The sequence below is a fragment of the Solanum tuberosum genome, unplaced genomic scaffold (assembly GCF_000226075.1).
Source record: "Solanum tuberosum cultivar DM 1-3 516 R44 unplaced genomic scaffold, SolTub_3.0 scf00122, whole genome shotgun sequence".
Classification (NCBI taxonomy): Eukaryota; Viridiplantae; Streptophyta; class Magnoliopsida; order Solanales; family Solanaceae; genus Solanum; species Solanum tuberosum.
The window spans coordinates 882980-899964 of record NW_006239050.1 but is presented as its reverse complement, the minus strand read 5'-3'; the positions used below and the strand labels follow the sequence as shown (position 1 = coordinate 899964).

General features: G+C 33.4%; 1 long non-coding RNA gene and 1 pseudogene across 1 annotated transcript; one reads left to right on the top strand and one right to left on the bottom strand.

The window, feature by feature from the left end:
* The first annotated feature begins 8672 nt into the window (after positions 1-8672).
* LOC102604416 (probable disease resistance protein At1g12280) lies at positions 8673-13955 on the top strand (annotated as a pseudogene).
* A 1217-nt stretch (positions 13956-15172) lies between these two features.
* On the bottom strand, positions 15173-16593 carry LOC102604193 (uncharacterized). The gene is made up of 3 exons (XR_367530.2): positions 15938-16593; positions 15610-15665; positions 15173-15371 (listed from the first exon to the last, which is right to left on the bottom strand). It is a non-coding gene; the product is annotated as an uncharacterized lncRNA (long non-coding RNA).
* Between the last annotated feature and the right edge of the window lie 392 nt (positions 16594-16985).

Genomic DNA, 16985 nt, shown 5'->3' with positions numbered 1-16985 from the left:
CTAACTTCACTTGACTTGGAAACTAACTCTCCTTGAATTGGATTATGAATTCAAGGTGTTTGATCACATGTTACGAATGAGTTCTTGACTTTTAGAAGTACCTTGGAGTGTTGGAAACAACTAGGAAACATAGGTACAATACCTAGGAACATGCATGAAAGAATGGGGAATGAAAGAGAAGTCTTGGAGCTCTGCAAGGCGCGGAGCGCCAGCCCTAAAACTTCAGAGGTGAGTTTGGGGAGCTCTGGCAGGCGCATCGCGCCAGGCCCCCAACCCAGAAATTTTCAGCAAGTTCATTTTCTCGTTTTCTCACCCTATTTCACCTAAAATCGAATGGTTTCTTCCCCAATCACTTAGAATCATTAAAAACCCTCAATATACACTAGATTAAACTCATAATTCCATCCGGGAACATGCACCAAACCAACAAGAAACTTCAACAACACAACCATAAACTTCAACCAACACAACCACAAACTTCAACAAGAACAACCACAAGAATTCAACAACACAACCAATCCTTTCTCGGAATTAAAAAGAGTTTGGCGTGTGGGGGAAAGAATCACCCAACACTATGAACTCACATACCTTAATAGGGATTACCCCCGACGAAATCCACGACGATCTCTACGAACCTTGATTTTTCTCCTTCTTCTCTTCTTCTCTTCTTCTCCTCTTCTCTCAAGAACCCTAACCCTCACTCTCACTCTTTTAAAATGAGAAAAACTGATCAAAATCAGTCTAACACACTAATATATATCCAAAAGAAAAGGCTAGGGAAAAGACCAAAATGCCCTTAAAATTCCGGACGGATTTCTCTGTCAACTGCCCAACTTCCAAAGGGCATAACTCACTCATACGAACTCGGAATCGAGAAAACTCGATGGCGTTGGAAATATCATTCCACGTACTTTGAAACCATAACTGGAACTACACCTAACTCATCCTGAGCTAGAAGTTATGACTGATCAAAGTTGGCCAAAACTCACTGATTTTTTTCCATACTTAGCCAAATTTCCAGATTTTTAAATCTTTCCAAAAATGACTATTTCCAATTCTAATCCTCTTCATAGTTATTTCAAATTGCCGGATGTTACAGTTTTAGTATATTAAAATATCAAGAATTGAATGGCCAATCGGATGGCTTTTGACCTATTGGCCACTTTATCTTTCAAAGTGATGTTGAGGTGGATCATGTAAATATGTCAAATATAAAAATATGACATATATAAATGTTATGGTCAACTCATGAAGAGATTGTGCTTGTAATAAGCATCATGAATGTTTGCCAATTCTTGAAAGTGAATAGGTCAAAATATAAAGGAAAAAATATGAATAAGAACATATTCATGTATGGTTGAAAATATGCCACAACTCATCTCTACGGGAGGTTAGAGAAAAATAAATAAATTTTATTTGGCAGAAATGGTCAATTGTCGTGTACGTTTATACGTCATGAATATTATGGTATGTTTGTTATGAACTACCGAAAGGGCAAAAAGAAAGAAGTAATTCTTGCCTATAAAGGTTGTGGCCATGACCAAAATAATATTATTGTGTGGCAATACAAATTTGTCATTGATTGTGTACCAATGGTACAACAAAAGTAAAGCAAGAAACATGTCTTGCTCGTAATAATTTTGACCATGACAATAATAATATAATTTCTCCTTGAAGGAGGTGTTCACCATATGGATGGTGTCATGGAATATGTGATAGTACACAAAATTAATTGCAAGCTCTAACGAGTTGTGTTATTACCAGAGGAATAATATTGGGGTTGTAGTAAGTCTCAAACGAAACTCTTTAAGTTTTGGATGAATTGAAAAGAAATATTAAGACTATAAATTATGAAAAGACTTAATATCTTTAGATTACTACAACCGAAGCGGGTTATAAATATTTATGTAAAAGATTACCCATTTTTCCTCTTGTTTGTTGCACACAAACATGGGCATGATGATGGAATCACATGCAAAAGTAAACTATAAGTGTACTGGAATAAAGATCAGTTGGCATGATCGGTTGGCCATTCCGATTAAATATGATGCAAAAAATAATTGAGAATTCACATAATTATATATTGAAAAAATAAAATATTCTTCAAGAATTCTCTTGTATTGCTTATTCTCATAATAAAATTATCATTGTACCAGCTAAGGTTGAGATTGTATTCCCTGAAATTATTTGGAAAATATAAAAATGTGAATATGGGCCCATTCACCTGCCATGTGGGTCATTTGCAACTATATGATAGATGCATCTATGTGATGGTCACATGTGCTTTGTTGTCAACTTACAAAATGGTGTTTTTAAGGTTGTTTGCTCGAATTGTTAAATTAAGGGCACAGTTCCAAACTATGAAATTATACTAATAAAGCTGGTTGGTTTAGCAGAAATTGTATGCCTCCAATTAAAGCTAAACCATTAATTATGAGAACATATCTCCCAAAAAAAAAAGAAATTTGGTATGAGATGAATTTATTTAACATGTAGCAACGCTTGTACGCATCAAACCAACAAAGGTCCCCTATCAAAATTGGTTCAGGGTCAGGAACCAAATAATTTTCATCTAAAATATTTAATGTGCGGTTATGATTTTAATTGCTCCACCACGCACAAAGATGAATTTCCAAATAAGGTTGGGATGAATGTTAGATTTTCTAACATTAGGGGGAGAGATGATTGACAACTAAAAATTATGTGTGAGGTTAATTTTGAATTATCTAGATCCTCGTTAAAAGAAAATGTGAACTTAAAGTTCAAGTGATAATTCATTTGCATAATGTTGCAAATCAATTGCCAGATGAATTTACTGACTTTATGATATAATTCAGCTGCAAATGCTCCAATGAGAAATCCTTGAAGGACAGAGTCTATGATATGCCTAAAGCATAATAGACCAATCGGTTTCAAATGTAAAATTTCTTGAAGAAGGAGAGGAGCAAATGATCAATATGGTCTTGATAATGAGGCAAGTGCTATAAGAGAGCACCATGACATAACACTTCATAAAGGTTCAGGTACATGAAAAATGATGAAAAATGAAGAGATCTCAATAAGTTATGCCATATTGGAATTGATATCAAATAGCCGTCGATGGTATCTTTGATATGAAGTAGCGCTCAATGATATAAATTGTGACGAAGATTTTGATTTCAAATATGTCATATAGTGTGGATAGATAAATGATTGGCCAAGTAAAATGCACAATTCAAGTATATTTTGTTTCACTTAATTAGAAAGTGATGTTTTGGATTGATAGTCCATAAATCAAGGTATAATGTCAGTGGGGTACCAATAAATTATTATGTGATACTATAACCGTAAAATATCAAGTACGACTTGTGCCTTGGGGCATAAAGGTTTGTCGCAAAAATCCTGACATTATTGGAGATGTTTTCTCCTATGGTGGATGCAATGAGATTTGTTTTGATCTGGCAATATATGAAAACTTGAATGCATATAATGAATAATTATCATGTCTAGCTAGACAAATACGGAAGGTTATATGAAAATTCTTAAAGCAATCAAGGTGTCTGAAGCATATAAAAGTTTGAAAGAAACTTTTTCAATAAAGCTTCAAGAATCCTTATATAGATTGATATAATCAAGGAAGAAAAGGGTACAAAAAGAATGACCCTAATTGTCCTTGCATTTTTATGAAAAGGTCAGGATCTGAATTTGTTATAATAGTTGTGTATGTTGATGATTTGAACATTATTAAAACTCTTAAAGAGCTTTTAAAAGCTATTGAGTGTTTGAGAAGGGAATCTAAAATGAAAAGATTCTGGAAAGACAAAATTTTGCCTTGACCTACAGATTGAGAATTTGACGAATGAAATATTTGTCAACATACACATAAAGGTTTTGATGCGATTTTATATAGATAAATCACATTCATTGAGTACCCCAATGACTATGAGATCGCATGACATAAATAAAGATTCACTTTGATCTCAAAAGAAAGATGAAGAGCTTCTTGGTGATGAAACTCCATATCTTAGTGCAATCAGGACACTAATGCATCTTGCTAACAATACTCGACCAGATATCAGTTTTGTAGTAAATTTACTGGCAAGATTCAGTTCCTCCCCAACAAAAGGACATTGAAATGGTGTTAAGCACATACTTGAATAACCTCGAAGGACCATAGACATGGGTTTATTCAATTTCGAGGAATCCAAGTCAGAACTGATTGGTTATGCAGATGCAGAATATTTATCTGATCCGCATAAAGCTTGGTCTCAAACACATTATTTGTTTACATGTGGAGGCACAATAATATCTTGGCGATCAATGAAGCAAACGTTGATAACCACTTCTTCAAATCATGCAGAAATAAAAGCCCTCCATGAAGCAAGTCGAGAGTGCGTCTAGTTAAGATCAATGACTCACCATATTCAGAAAATGTGTGGTTTTTCTTTGAAAGAGAATATGCCAACCATACTATACGAAGATAATCAACTGCAAATGAAAGTGTCCACATGATTGTTGTTATGTACAAGTTGAATGAGCAATTTACTTACAGTAACGAGGTCACGAATAGAGTGATTTTCAAGAATGTATTCGGCTAAGCTCAAAGCCTCATCATATCCATGAAACCAGAAAATGATATATCAAGATGAGTTCAATCATGCAACATCTTTGTGAATATGATTTGATCACAAAGACACTGTCAATATTTGAGAGGTTGGTATATAAGATTGAATGACATCATTATAAGAAATTGAGTGATGTTTTGATCAGGGGAGTATAATACGTGTTGCACTCTTTTTTTCTTGATTGAGGTTTTGTCCCACTGGATTTTCGTGGCAGGATTTTTAATAAGGCAACAAATAATGCGTATCAAAAGATATGTGTACTCTTCTTTCTTCACTATAATTTTTTTCCACAGGGTTTTTCCTAGTAAGGTTTTAATAAGGCACATTATCTATGGACATCCAAGGGGGAGTGTTATAAATCCATTGAATTATGGATTGTCCATTTGATTACTTCAAGAATTATGATGAATTCATGTATGTATAATTCCAAGGTGATATGAACCTTGGTGGATAACTATGTATCTTCTAGTTGGGCATTTATCATGGTGGCCTTTGGGGTGATATCTCAACATTATAAATAGAGATATCATTCACCTTTTATAAAACATACTTGAATAAGAAGAAAAGTCATCTTCTTCATCTCTATATCTTATCTTCTTCTCTTTATAATTATATTATTCTGAGCTTGATTTTATAACACATATTTCTTTTATTTGTTAGCAACAAAAAATATCACTAACTTATATCACTCAAAAGGTTTGCTTTAACCTCTAATTTATTAACCTTAATGGGTTTTTATTATAACTTATTAATATTATGTACTTTTTTCTCTTTTTATCTAATATTATACACTTAATTATAAATAAAAAACAAATAAACCTTATTCATAAAGTAAAAAATAATTTATATATCACAAATTGATTATTGGGGCAGAATTAGAAGAGATTAAGAGCTTGTTTAGGCCAGCGGTCGATTTTTTTAGAACCATTTTTTGTTAAAATAGTTTTGTTTTTTTTAAAAATACTTTTGAAAAAAGTAATTAGTGTATGACTAATTTATTTGAAAAAATGTATTTGATAAGTAGATTTATTTGGCTAATTTTTTCAAGAAATAGTTTTTAGAGTCAAATTACAAAAGAGCATGTATCAATATACTTTTCTTATTTAGATTGTTTTATAGAGAGATTATTTAAATGTCTATTATTAAAAAATTTAATTTTTATTTTTATTTAATTAATTTGACATACTCTTAAAAAGTACTCCTCCGTCCCTTTTTACTTGTTAAATTTTGACTTGACACACCTATTAAAAATAATAATGATTGGTATAATGAGTTTACTATTTTATCCCTATTAATTAATAGTCTTAAACATATTTACTCACTTCATTTTTCAAAGACATTTACTCAATGTTAATAAATTGAGGATATAATAGGAAGGAAAAAAATTGTCCTTCCTTGCTTTGTCAAAAATGACAAGTAAAAAGGGAAATCAAATTAGAAAATATTTGACAAGTAAACAGAGATGGAGGGAGTAATTGTTAAAAGAATAAATTTATAATATCATCATTTTAATATAACAAATTTAATATTTTAAAAAATAATTATATTTAATAATAATAATAAATTAGGAACGAACTAATAAATCATATCTTGATTTTTAAATTTGACAAGTAAAATTATATTTCTATTTTTTGTATAATGAATAAGTAAAACTGAACAAAATGATTAATAGAAAACTCTATTTTTAATGTTTCTCAGGATTATAATAGAAAATTCCATATCTAATTTTTTATTTAAAAAAAAGAGAGAAATAAAGAGTGGTAAAAATATATATAAAGAGTATCACAATTTTTCTACATTTTCTACTTAAAATATCACCTTTTCACTTTTTCTACATGAATTGGACTAACAACTTATCAAATACACTTATGAACCCTTTATTCTTTTTGTACTAACAATTTATCAAAAACACCTATGAGCCCTTTATTCTTTTTGTTTTATCTAAAATATCACCATGTTTAGATCTTTTTTCAAAAAGAAAGAAAAAAGAAAAGGGAACAACTCATATTAGTGGAGGTCCTGAACTAATGAAGTAGGTCAAAAATAATTTCTTAACTATACATTTACAAGATCTAGTCTTTTAACTATTCTCATTATAAGAAATTTATTTCTACTAAATATAAATAAATTTCTCCACACCTAATGGGTAATAGCATTATTATTTTTTCTTATTATAATAAACTATAGCATTTTAAACTCATTAGCAACAATAATATGTTTCAATTTATCCTCTATTGAATAAAATCATGATTTATATCTTTTTTCACGTGAATTTTATTTTGAATCATTGAGATTAATGTTGTTTTCATAAGAATATTTTGAAGAAAAAATAGCAGGAAGAGAAATATAATGAGAAAATGGGTTAAAAATTTAATTTCAAGGCATGAGTTCTGTTAATATAAACTTAAGTCATTCGTATAAAAAAATAAACAAACACCAGACCTGATAAATTTTTAAATACTTAAAAGACTAAAACCCGTAAGTATATAATTAATGGATTAAAAATGGTAAGTGTATAGTTAAGGAACCAAACGTGACAACATTTTGAATAGTTAAAGAACTAAATCTGATAAATATATAGTTGAGAGATTCTTTTAGACCTACTCTAATAGTTCAAGGACCATTTATCACATTTTCTCGTCCGCTGAGTGTTGTATAAAATGAATTGTAGTGCTTCAGTTTTACTTTCCCATTCATTTTTACTTGTCACAATTTAACTTGGTACACCCATTAAGAAAATAATTATTGATATAAATATTTTACCAAACAATCTCTATTTACCTATTGAATGATGTCTTAGAAAATGAATTGCAAAATAAGTATTTTAATACTGAAGGTAAAGCATGAAAAGAATTATTGTATTTTCTTAATATGTCAAAAGTGATATAAAAATAAAAAATTATTTTATGAATAAGTAACAAGTAAAAGCAAAGGGTAGAAGTAGGGGTGTTCACGGTTTGGATAAAAACCGATCCAAACCGAAAAATCAAACCAAACCGATAAAATAAAACCGATTTTACTTGGGTTTGGTTTGGTTTGGTTTTAGATTTTTGAAAACCGATAGTATTTGGTTTGGTTATGGTTTTATTCGGAAAAAACCGAAGAAATAACCGAACCGAACCGATGAATTATATACATATATTTTATTAATATACATACTTAATATATTATTTTTATAAACAATTTTAAAGATCTTATACATATTTTCATTAAAATTTCTTTATAATTTACTTATTGAAAGCAAAAATGCCCAAGATGAAACATTTATCTTATTGATTTCATGTATATGAGTGTCTATGTCAATTCTTTGTGGGACTGAAAATGTTATTGTCTCTTCCTTCTAGGCCAATATAGTGAATTTTAAAGCTTTATTGATAGTAAATTTAGTGATTGAAAGTTTAGTAATTTAAGTCATTCTAACTATTTTTCGTTTTGAATGGATTGTTGTCACTTTTTTCACATTTTAAATGAATTGTTTCTTTTATTTTTGTGTATGGTTAATAACCGAATAACCGAACCAAACCAAATTTTATAAATAATTTTAAAGATCTTATACATATTTTCATTAAAATTTCTTTATAATTTACTTATTGAAAGCAAAAATGCCCAAGATGAAACATTTATCTTATTGATTTCATGTATATAAGTGTCTATGTCAATTCTTTGTGGGACTGAAAATGTTATTGTCTCTTCCTTCTAGGCCAATATAGTGAATTTTAAAGCTTTATTGATAGTAAATTTAGTGATTGAAAGTTTAGTAATTTAAGTCATTCTAACTATTTTTCGTTTTGAATGGATTGTTGTCACTTTTTTCACATTTTAAATGAATTGTTTCTTTTATTTTTGTGTATGGTTAATAACCGAACCAAACCAAATCGAAACCGAAACCGATAATCACCAAACCGATAAATGTATATTATATTTGGTTTGGTTTGGTTTTGATAATTTTAAAACCGATTAAGTTGATTTGGTTTTGGTTTTGACCAATAACCGATCCAAACCAACCCGTGAACACCCTACGTAGAAGATTATATATGTGGGAGATAAAAGCAGGGTTGGATAGAAGAAATTGAGGTCCACTTAACTATATGGAGATGTTCAAGCGACTTAATTAGCAGAATGGGATAAAGTCTAGGGTTCAGTTCCAGTAATCCGACTATGCCATTGTAGAACAAGGTAAGTATGATGCCAAGTATTCATCTTTTCATTCAACAACACCTCAATTTGCTGTTTAGTTTGTGTATGCGAGTTATTTTGAAGTTGTCATTCACCAACTGAGGAGAAGGGAACTAGTAATAGGGAAGAAAGGGGGAAACACAGAGGAAGAGAAAATACATAATTTAGAGGTGACTGGGTCCAAGATCTGTTCTTTCCTGTATGAACCAAGTGAGAAAGTACTATAGAGTTTTCAGTCAACTCCTTTCCCTTTTCAGATTCCCTTTCAACAAAGAATGGAATTCTTATCTCTGTGTGTGGGAAAAGTTACAGATTGCTTGATGCAGCCACTTGCAAAACGGATTGGGTATTTCTTTTACTACAATAGCAACATAACATCTTTGGATAATGAATCTCACAAGCTGGACAATATTACAAGTGGGTTGCAGCAAAGAGCGGAGGCTGCACGGAGAAACTTGCAAGTCATTTCACAAGACGTTGAAGCTTGGTTAAATAGTGTTACTAAGATTAATTCATATGTGGAAGGTGTAATGCGTGGTAGAGTTGAGGTTGAAAGAGGTTGTTTCTATGGTTTGTGTCCAAATTTGAAGTCACGTTACTCCTTGAGCAAGAGAGCTAAGAGAATTACACTAGAGGTGATTGAACTTCGAAATGGTGGAAAAGATTATGTTGATTTCTCCTATCCTGCATCACCTGCAGTTGAAATTGAAGGTATGGGTGAGGAGTTTGACTCTAGAAAATTGAAAGAGGAAGAGGTCATGGCAGCTTTGAGAGATGAGGATGTCATTGTTATTGGGATTTGTGGTATGGGTGGTGTAGGTAAGACGACACTAGCTGAGAAAATAAGAGCAAGGGCGAAAAAAGAAAGGTTCTTTGATGAAGTTGTCATGGTAACTGGCAGTCAACAACCAGACTTGAAAACAATTCAAGCTGAGATAGCTGGAGGAATCGGTCTAACATTACAAGGCGACAATTTTTGGAATCGTGGAGATCAGTTGCGTTCAAGGTTAGTGGGTCAGGACAGCATCCTTGTAATCTTGGATGATGTCTGGGAGGCTCTTGATCTGAACTAAGCTTGGAATTCCTAGTGGTAGCAATCACAACCATCGGTGCAAAGTAACATTGACAACGCGACTCCTAGATGTTTGTGAAACAATGGAGGCTCAAAAGATCATAGAAGTTGGAATCTTACCTGAAAAGGAAGCATGGTCCTTTTCAGACAGAAAGCCGGTAATTCGGTAGCTGATCTTTCTCTTCATCACACAACAAAAGATGTTGTGAAAGAATGCAAGGGGTTGCCGCTTGCAATTATTACAGTTGCAGGAGTGCTAAAGTGTAAAAGCAAGTCTTCATGGGAGGATGCCCTTAAACAATTACAAAAATCCACACCAAAAAATATCCCAGGCGTGATTAAAAATGTGTATCAATCTCTCAAGCTAAGCTATGATCATTTGGAAAGTGATGAAGTCAGGTACTTGTTTTTGCTTTGTTCCTTGTTCAAGGAAGATAGTAATATCTGGCATGAACAATTACTTAGATACGGAATGGGCTTGGCATCTTTTCAGAAATTGAAAATTTAGAAGAAGCAAGAAAGAGGGTGTGTTATCTGTTAGAAACATTGATCGTTTCTTGCTATCCCAAGGTTCAGGCAAAAATTATGTCAAAATGCATGATGTGGTCCGAGACGTGGCTATATATATCACCTCTGAGGGAAGGCACGTTTTTATGGTAAGTCACAGTGTGAACTCAGAAGAGTTCCCAAGAAGAACTTCTTACGAGTCATACAGTCACATGTCAATTGTTGCACAAAAAATTGATGAGCTTCCTAAACCAATATTTTTACCAAGACTTGAGTTTCTAATGTTAAAACTATTTGAAGAGCCACTCAAATTACAAGATGATATTTTTGTTGGAATGAGTAAGCTTAATGTCTTAAGCCTAAGTGGATATGAGGACTCCATTTTGCCCTTCCCAAAATCTGTTCAGTTGTTGTCAAATTTGCGGACACTGTCTCTGATTAATTTAAGGTTGGATGACATATCAATTATTGGCAAACTTGTCACTTTAGAGATTCTACTTTAGAGGTGCTTCCAGTGGAGATAGGAAAATTGACCAATTTAATTTTGTTAGAGTTTTGGAATGAGAGAGTACCACTTGAAAATATTTCACCTGGGGTCTTATCAAGACTAGTTCGATTAGAGGAACTAACATTAGTGGAATGTTCTGGAGATGTAATTCACAGTAACTTGGACCTTTCCTCCAAGTTGACACGGTATTATCTAAATATGGGACAACAAGTTCGTAGTTACCACGATAGTTCACTCATGGATAATTACCACAGGATTATGGTTCTGGATGTCATTGAGACCACCCCATTGGGTGATTGGATCTGCCGCATGTTGAAGAAGAGCGAACTTGTACATTCAAGAGGAAATGGCTCCAAGAATGTGCTGACCGAGTTGCTGGGAGATGGACTACAGAACGTGAAAGATCTCCTCCTAGCTGATTGTGATTCAATGACACATCTCTTGGATATCCACTGTCAGAATAATATTCCATTCCCCAAACTTGAAAGACTGGAGGTAATTAGATTTTGTAGTCTACACTATCTTTTTAGCCCGTCCTTGGTTGTGGGGAGATCGTCAAACTCGACAGTAGCTTGCAGTAATGATGAGGAAGAGGAAATCTCTCAGAGGACACATATTAGATCAGAAGGGAACATGGTCCAAGTAATGAAGTTCCCCAATTTATATTACTTGGACCTTCATTTTCTGGAATGCTTCACTCACTTTTGCAGTGACACTGTTGAGGGCATAGATTTTCCTCGGTTACAAATCTTGCGCTTCTGGGAGTTACCGGAGTTCCAAAATTTCTGGCCTACAGACAACAACTCTATCGCTGACTCAAATCCTCTTTTTGATGAAAAGGTGTGCTTCTTCTATTCTACATGTGACGTATCATGAAAAACTATCTTTTTCAGTTTGTACTTGAGGGGTTTTATGATTTATAATATTACGTTATACTTGAGAATTAAAGATCTTTACTTATGCAATGATTATTGAAATATTATAAAGATCTATTTTTTTTACCTAGGTAAGTAAATTCAAGCCGGTTAATCATAATTCTTGGTGAGTGGAAGCTTGGCACAGAGGAATGACAGAATAAAGAACAAAGTTTACAACAATAATATTATCAAAATCTTACTTGCTGACCTATATGCTTCTTTATGTCTACCAGACATGGTGTTAATTAGTTTGCTGCATCCTGTAGTCAATATTGATCACATACATATATATAAAGGAATATGTCTTCAAGAAACAAAAACTAAATGTAGACAATAGATTGTTTTGTGACTTCACTGTTAAAATGGGTAAGTGGGTAAAATTCACCTGCTGATGTGAAATTAACCCTATCTTAAAGCAGAGGCAGATCTAGCTTAAAGCATTGGGTTCACGTGAACCCAGTAGTGTACTGTTGCCTACCATGTATTCATATTGAGAAATTCCTAAATATCTATAATTACTTTTTACTCCAAATCCATTTATTATTGTATATTAACTTGTGGCTTGTTATAGGAACCTATAACTTCAAATCCTGGATTAGCGTAAGTTAAAGCCATGAATCATGATACCTTTTTGTCAGTTTGTACTTGAAGTAAGTTTCATGAATTAAAAATCCCAGTCTTTCACTTCCTGTTACCTTGATGTAAGATGAGATATGGTTCATTTCTTGATTGTACTTGAATCTATATTGAATTTTCATCCCTTATGAAAAATACAAAGCTTTCAATGTTTGTAGGTTTCGTGTCCCAACCTGGAAGAGCTACAACTTAACGGGGCTAACAGCATAGCTGCTCTATGCTCTCCTCAACTTCCAACTGACTACTTCAGCAAACTTAAAATATTGCTACTATGGAACTGTGGCAAATTGAGAAACTTGATGTCTCCATCAGTGGCCAGAAGTGTTCTGAATCTCCAAATTCTAAGCGTAGAAGCCTGCCAATCAATGGAAGAAGTGATCAAAGAAGAGGAACTAGTAGAAGAAAGGACTATTAAGCCCTTATTTCCCCGGTTAGAAAAGTTGGTGCTCGAAGAGCTACCAAAGCTGGGGCATTTCTTTTTGACAAAGCATGCTCTTGAATTTCCATTTCTCGGAGAAGTGAGGATTAACAGCTGCCCTGAAATGAAGACGTTTTCCCTTGGATCTGTGAGTACACATAGTCTGGACAGGCTGATTGTGGACTATGCTGAGGTGAAAGATGATCTCAATAAAGCGATACAACAGCTCTTCAATTTTGAAGGTTTGTCTTGTACTCCGTCGTATAGCTAATTATATTTGTCTCATGCATTAATGCATACCTCTTCTGGTGCTCTCTTTCCATTTTAACTACTAAATAGTAGTAGTACTATTCAGATACTTATTCATATGTGACACTTGAAGCAACTTTCTTTTACTTGCCCTAATATTTCCAACTAGAAATCTAAAGCATCAGCATTCTCTTCATTTCTTTCAAGTAACAATTATACTTACTAAGGTAATCATCTCTGTTCTTTTGCAATCTCTGCTCCCAGGAACAAGAAGCTTGTGATGGTAACGGAGCCGAAGCTAGTGATGGCAAAAGCTAGCGTTGTCTAAGAATTTGAAGCTAGGAAGGTAATAAGCACTAGATGAAATAATCAAAGTGCGTGCAAGTTAGCTTGAACATCACCTGATACCTATGTTGATAGAGGTAACAAGCAAAAGCGGATCTACATTGTAACCTATGGGCTCAGGTAAATCCAGTTGCTTTTGCTCAGGACCTGTTTATTAGGAAATTCACTAAATATTTGTAAAGGAGTTGATTGTGAACATTAGGGGTGCTCAAACCAACCCGAAAAACTGCACCAAACCGTCAAAAAAAAGGCCGACTAGGCTTGGTTTGGCCGTTTGGTATGAGTAATGAAAAATTGAACGAAACTGACATATAAGTATATAATTTATATATATATTGTTAAAACTTTATATATGATTTTCTTTGAAATACATGTCAAGAAATATTTGTGATTCTCTCGTTGGATGTAATATCTAATAAAACTATACAGTGCATCCATTTTTATATACTTTAAATAATGCTCAATTTTACGTATATTGTCACTTTTTGAATTATCAAGTGGTTGTTGAAAGGCGTCAATCTACCTGTTCTTTCATATTTATATTTCATCGAATTTAAGATGGTGTATTATCAATAATTTTAAAATTAAATAAAGCGTATTATTTTTTAAAGAAGTTTTATGGCTCCATTATCAAAAATTTATCGTTAAAGTAGCAAAAATAACTATCACGTCCGTGGCTGCTGGGAACTCGACAGTAGCTTTCCCTGATGATGAGGAAGAGGAGATCTCCCAGAGGACACATACTGGACCAGAAAGAAACATGGTCTAAAATTTTACTGCTCTATGCTTTCACCAACTTCCAACTGGCTACTTCAGCAACATATCCAGTGAAATATTGGAAGTTTTGAAGTGCAAAGAATTGAGAAACTTGACGTCTCCATCAGTGTGGCCAGAGGTGTTCTTGATCTCTGGATACTATGCATAGAGGCCTGCTTGTCAATGAAAGAAGTGATCGCAGAAGAGGAACAAGGAGGAGAAGAAATGACTGATAACTGTACCTCGATGAGTTATCAAAGCTGGGGCATTTCTTTCTTTCCGATGAAACATGCTCTTGAATTTCCATTTCTCTGAAAAAGTGGAGATTAAAAGCTGCCTCGAAATGAAGATGTTTACCCAGCTGGGATGTATGAGTACAGAGAGTCTGAGAAGTCTGGTTGTAGAAAAACCGATCAGAAATCAATGCTGAGGTGAAAATGATCTCCAATAAGGCGATACAGAAGATGTTCAATTCTAAGATTGTATTTAAGCATTTTATGTGAAGACCTTAGCTGAAATCAGTAAGTTCTCTTTTCTTTTTTATATTACTATATTGATTCCATTTGATTTTAGAGCAAGTTGTTCTCAAATCTCAAGGGCAATTCCAGGGCAAGCTCTTTTTGTTGTTGTTGTTGATGAAGTAGTATCATTGATATGAGAGCATGTAATCCTCAAATTGTGGCCATAAGAAATGAGAATGCAAGAGTTACACAGCGAAGGCAATCATCTCAAACGATTGATGGAAGGTTTGGTGAGTTGTGTTGCAAAGCTATGGCAGAATGTGGACGCAAAGATCGCAAGCTAGGGAGGAGATTATGAATTTGAGTGGAGTGGCAGGTCAAATGTTGTCACGATCCAAAATTTTAATAGCCGTAACTCGGTAGGCAAACCATATTTTATTTTTAGTTAATAAGCGGAAAGTAAATGTGAGAAATATAAATAAGTCATAAACTGAAGCGTAAAAATAACAAGTAAACCACAAAATCTAGTAGCATAAGTACAAGAGCTTCGAAAATATGAATATAATGTTTACACTTGTTTAGAATAATAAAGACATAATAAGAATGATACAGGGAGTTTGGTGTTGCGGATCAACTACACAGCTCACCCCGAGATGTCCTCTGAAAAACAGTTACCAAATCAAGTGGGTCCATGTGCGCTCCTCTGGTGCACAAATCTAAATCTGCATACAAAAAGGTACATCAAGTGTAGCATGAGCAAGTATCATTGATCGACTCCATCGAAGTAGTGGTGATGATGGGTCGTTGAAAATATCATGCGTTTACACTAAATCAAATATATGTCTTCATATTTAAATATATAGTAATAAATACCACGTTTTTATATCTATTTCTGCCTTACATGGCATTTGATTCTCAGATGGATGGGATAGATAAGAGCTTACAGACTTGAGAAGTTACCTTGAGGTCATTTAAGTTCCATGTAGAGAGAGCCCAAAGCAGAATGAAATCATAGGCTGATAAAAGAAGAAGAAACAAAATTTATGCTATTGAAAATTGGGTTTATGTGAAACTACAGCCTTACATGCAATTATCTCTGAAATCTCATGGTATATAATTAACAAACTCTTTTTTTCTTTTTACTTAAAACTATATTGAACCACATATCTATTCTTTTTTGGCGTTGTCCCAACACTGATGAGCATCACTTAGGCCTACCTATAATAAGTTCTCTACAAACTTCTTTGACCGTTTTCAGATCATAGTCAAAGTTGAGAAAGTTGCTTACACTCTTGAGATTCCACTTCGTACTAAGATTCATCCCGCTTTGTACTATTGCTCCGCACCTCCCCATCACTTTACTAGAAAGATCAAAATAAAAAGGATCGAACTATCTACTCATTATTCGGAGGTGAATCATAGAACACCAAAAACTATGGTATTCTATGGACCTAACACAGGTCACATACCTCATGACATAAGATTGAAAGATCTAAACCTTCTTCTTCGGATCAGAAAGGGACGTGGCCAAAATGTATAAAGATCAGCCTAACCACTCATAGGGACATATCTATCCAGATAGAGGATAGTTTAGGCAGATTCATAGATAGATCTCTCTCCATATAGAGAGGTATCTCCGTGGATAGAGATAAAGATAGGGATCCATCCAGATCTTGATTCACTATTTTCATATTTTTTCTTTTTTCTGATTGATTACATTTTTTTGACGACAAGCTTTCGCTTCTCCCCATTGAAAATGAAGTTAGGCTTTTACACAACTTCAACTACCTTATCAATAGTGCATTTTGAGGATAGCCATGTGCCCATGTCCTATTGGAGCCTGACGCAGTTCTAGACATGAGAATGGTTCAGAGGCATGGGAAAGTTGTTATTCAACTTCTGATCAAATGGTTTACAACCAATTTGGATAAACTTATTTTAGGGTTTTTTATGCCAAAAACAGCTTTTAAATACTTAAGTAGTATTTGGATTAGACAAAAAAAAAGTGTTTTTAAACATTTATTTTAAAGCCAAAAATCATATATATATATATATATATATATATAGATAAAAGAGAATCCTAGGCCTGCCTACGTGGCGCCACCACAAACTAGGATTCCCTTTTAATTTATTTATTTTCAAAACTAGTCTTCCCCTTTCATGAAAAGTAGTGACTTTTATGAAAAGTTGCGACTTTTATGAAAGGTTGTGACCTTTCCGAAGGGTTGTAACATTTCCAAAGGGTTGTAACTTTTCCAAAGAGTTGTGACATTTTCGATAAGACACAATAAACATTTATTCACACTACCCTTTGTTGTCTATAAATAGAGGAATTT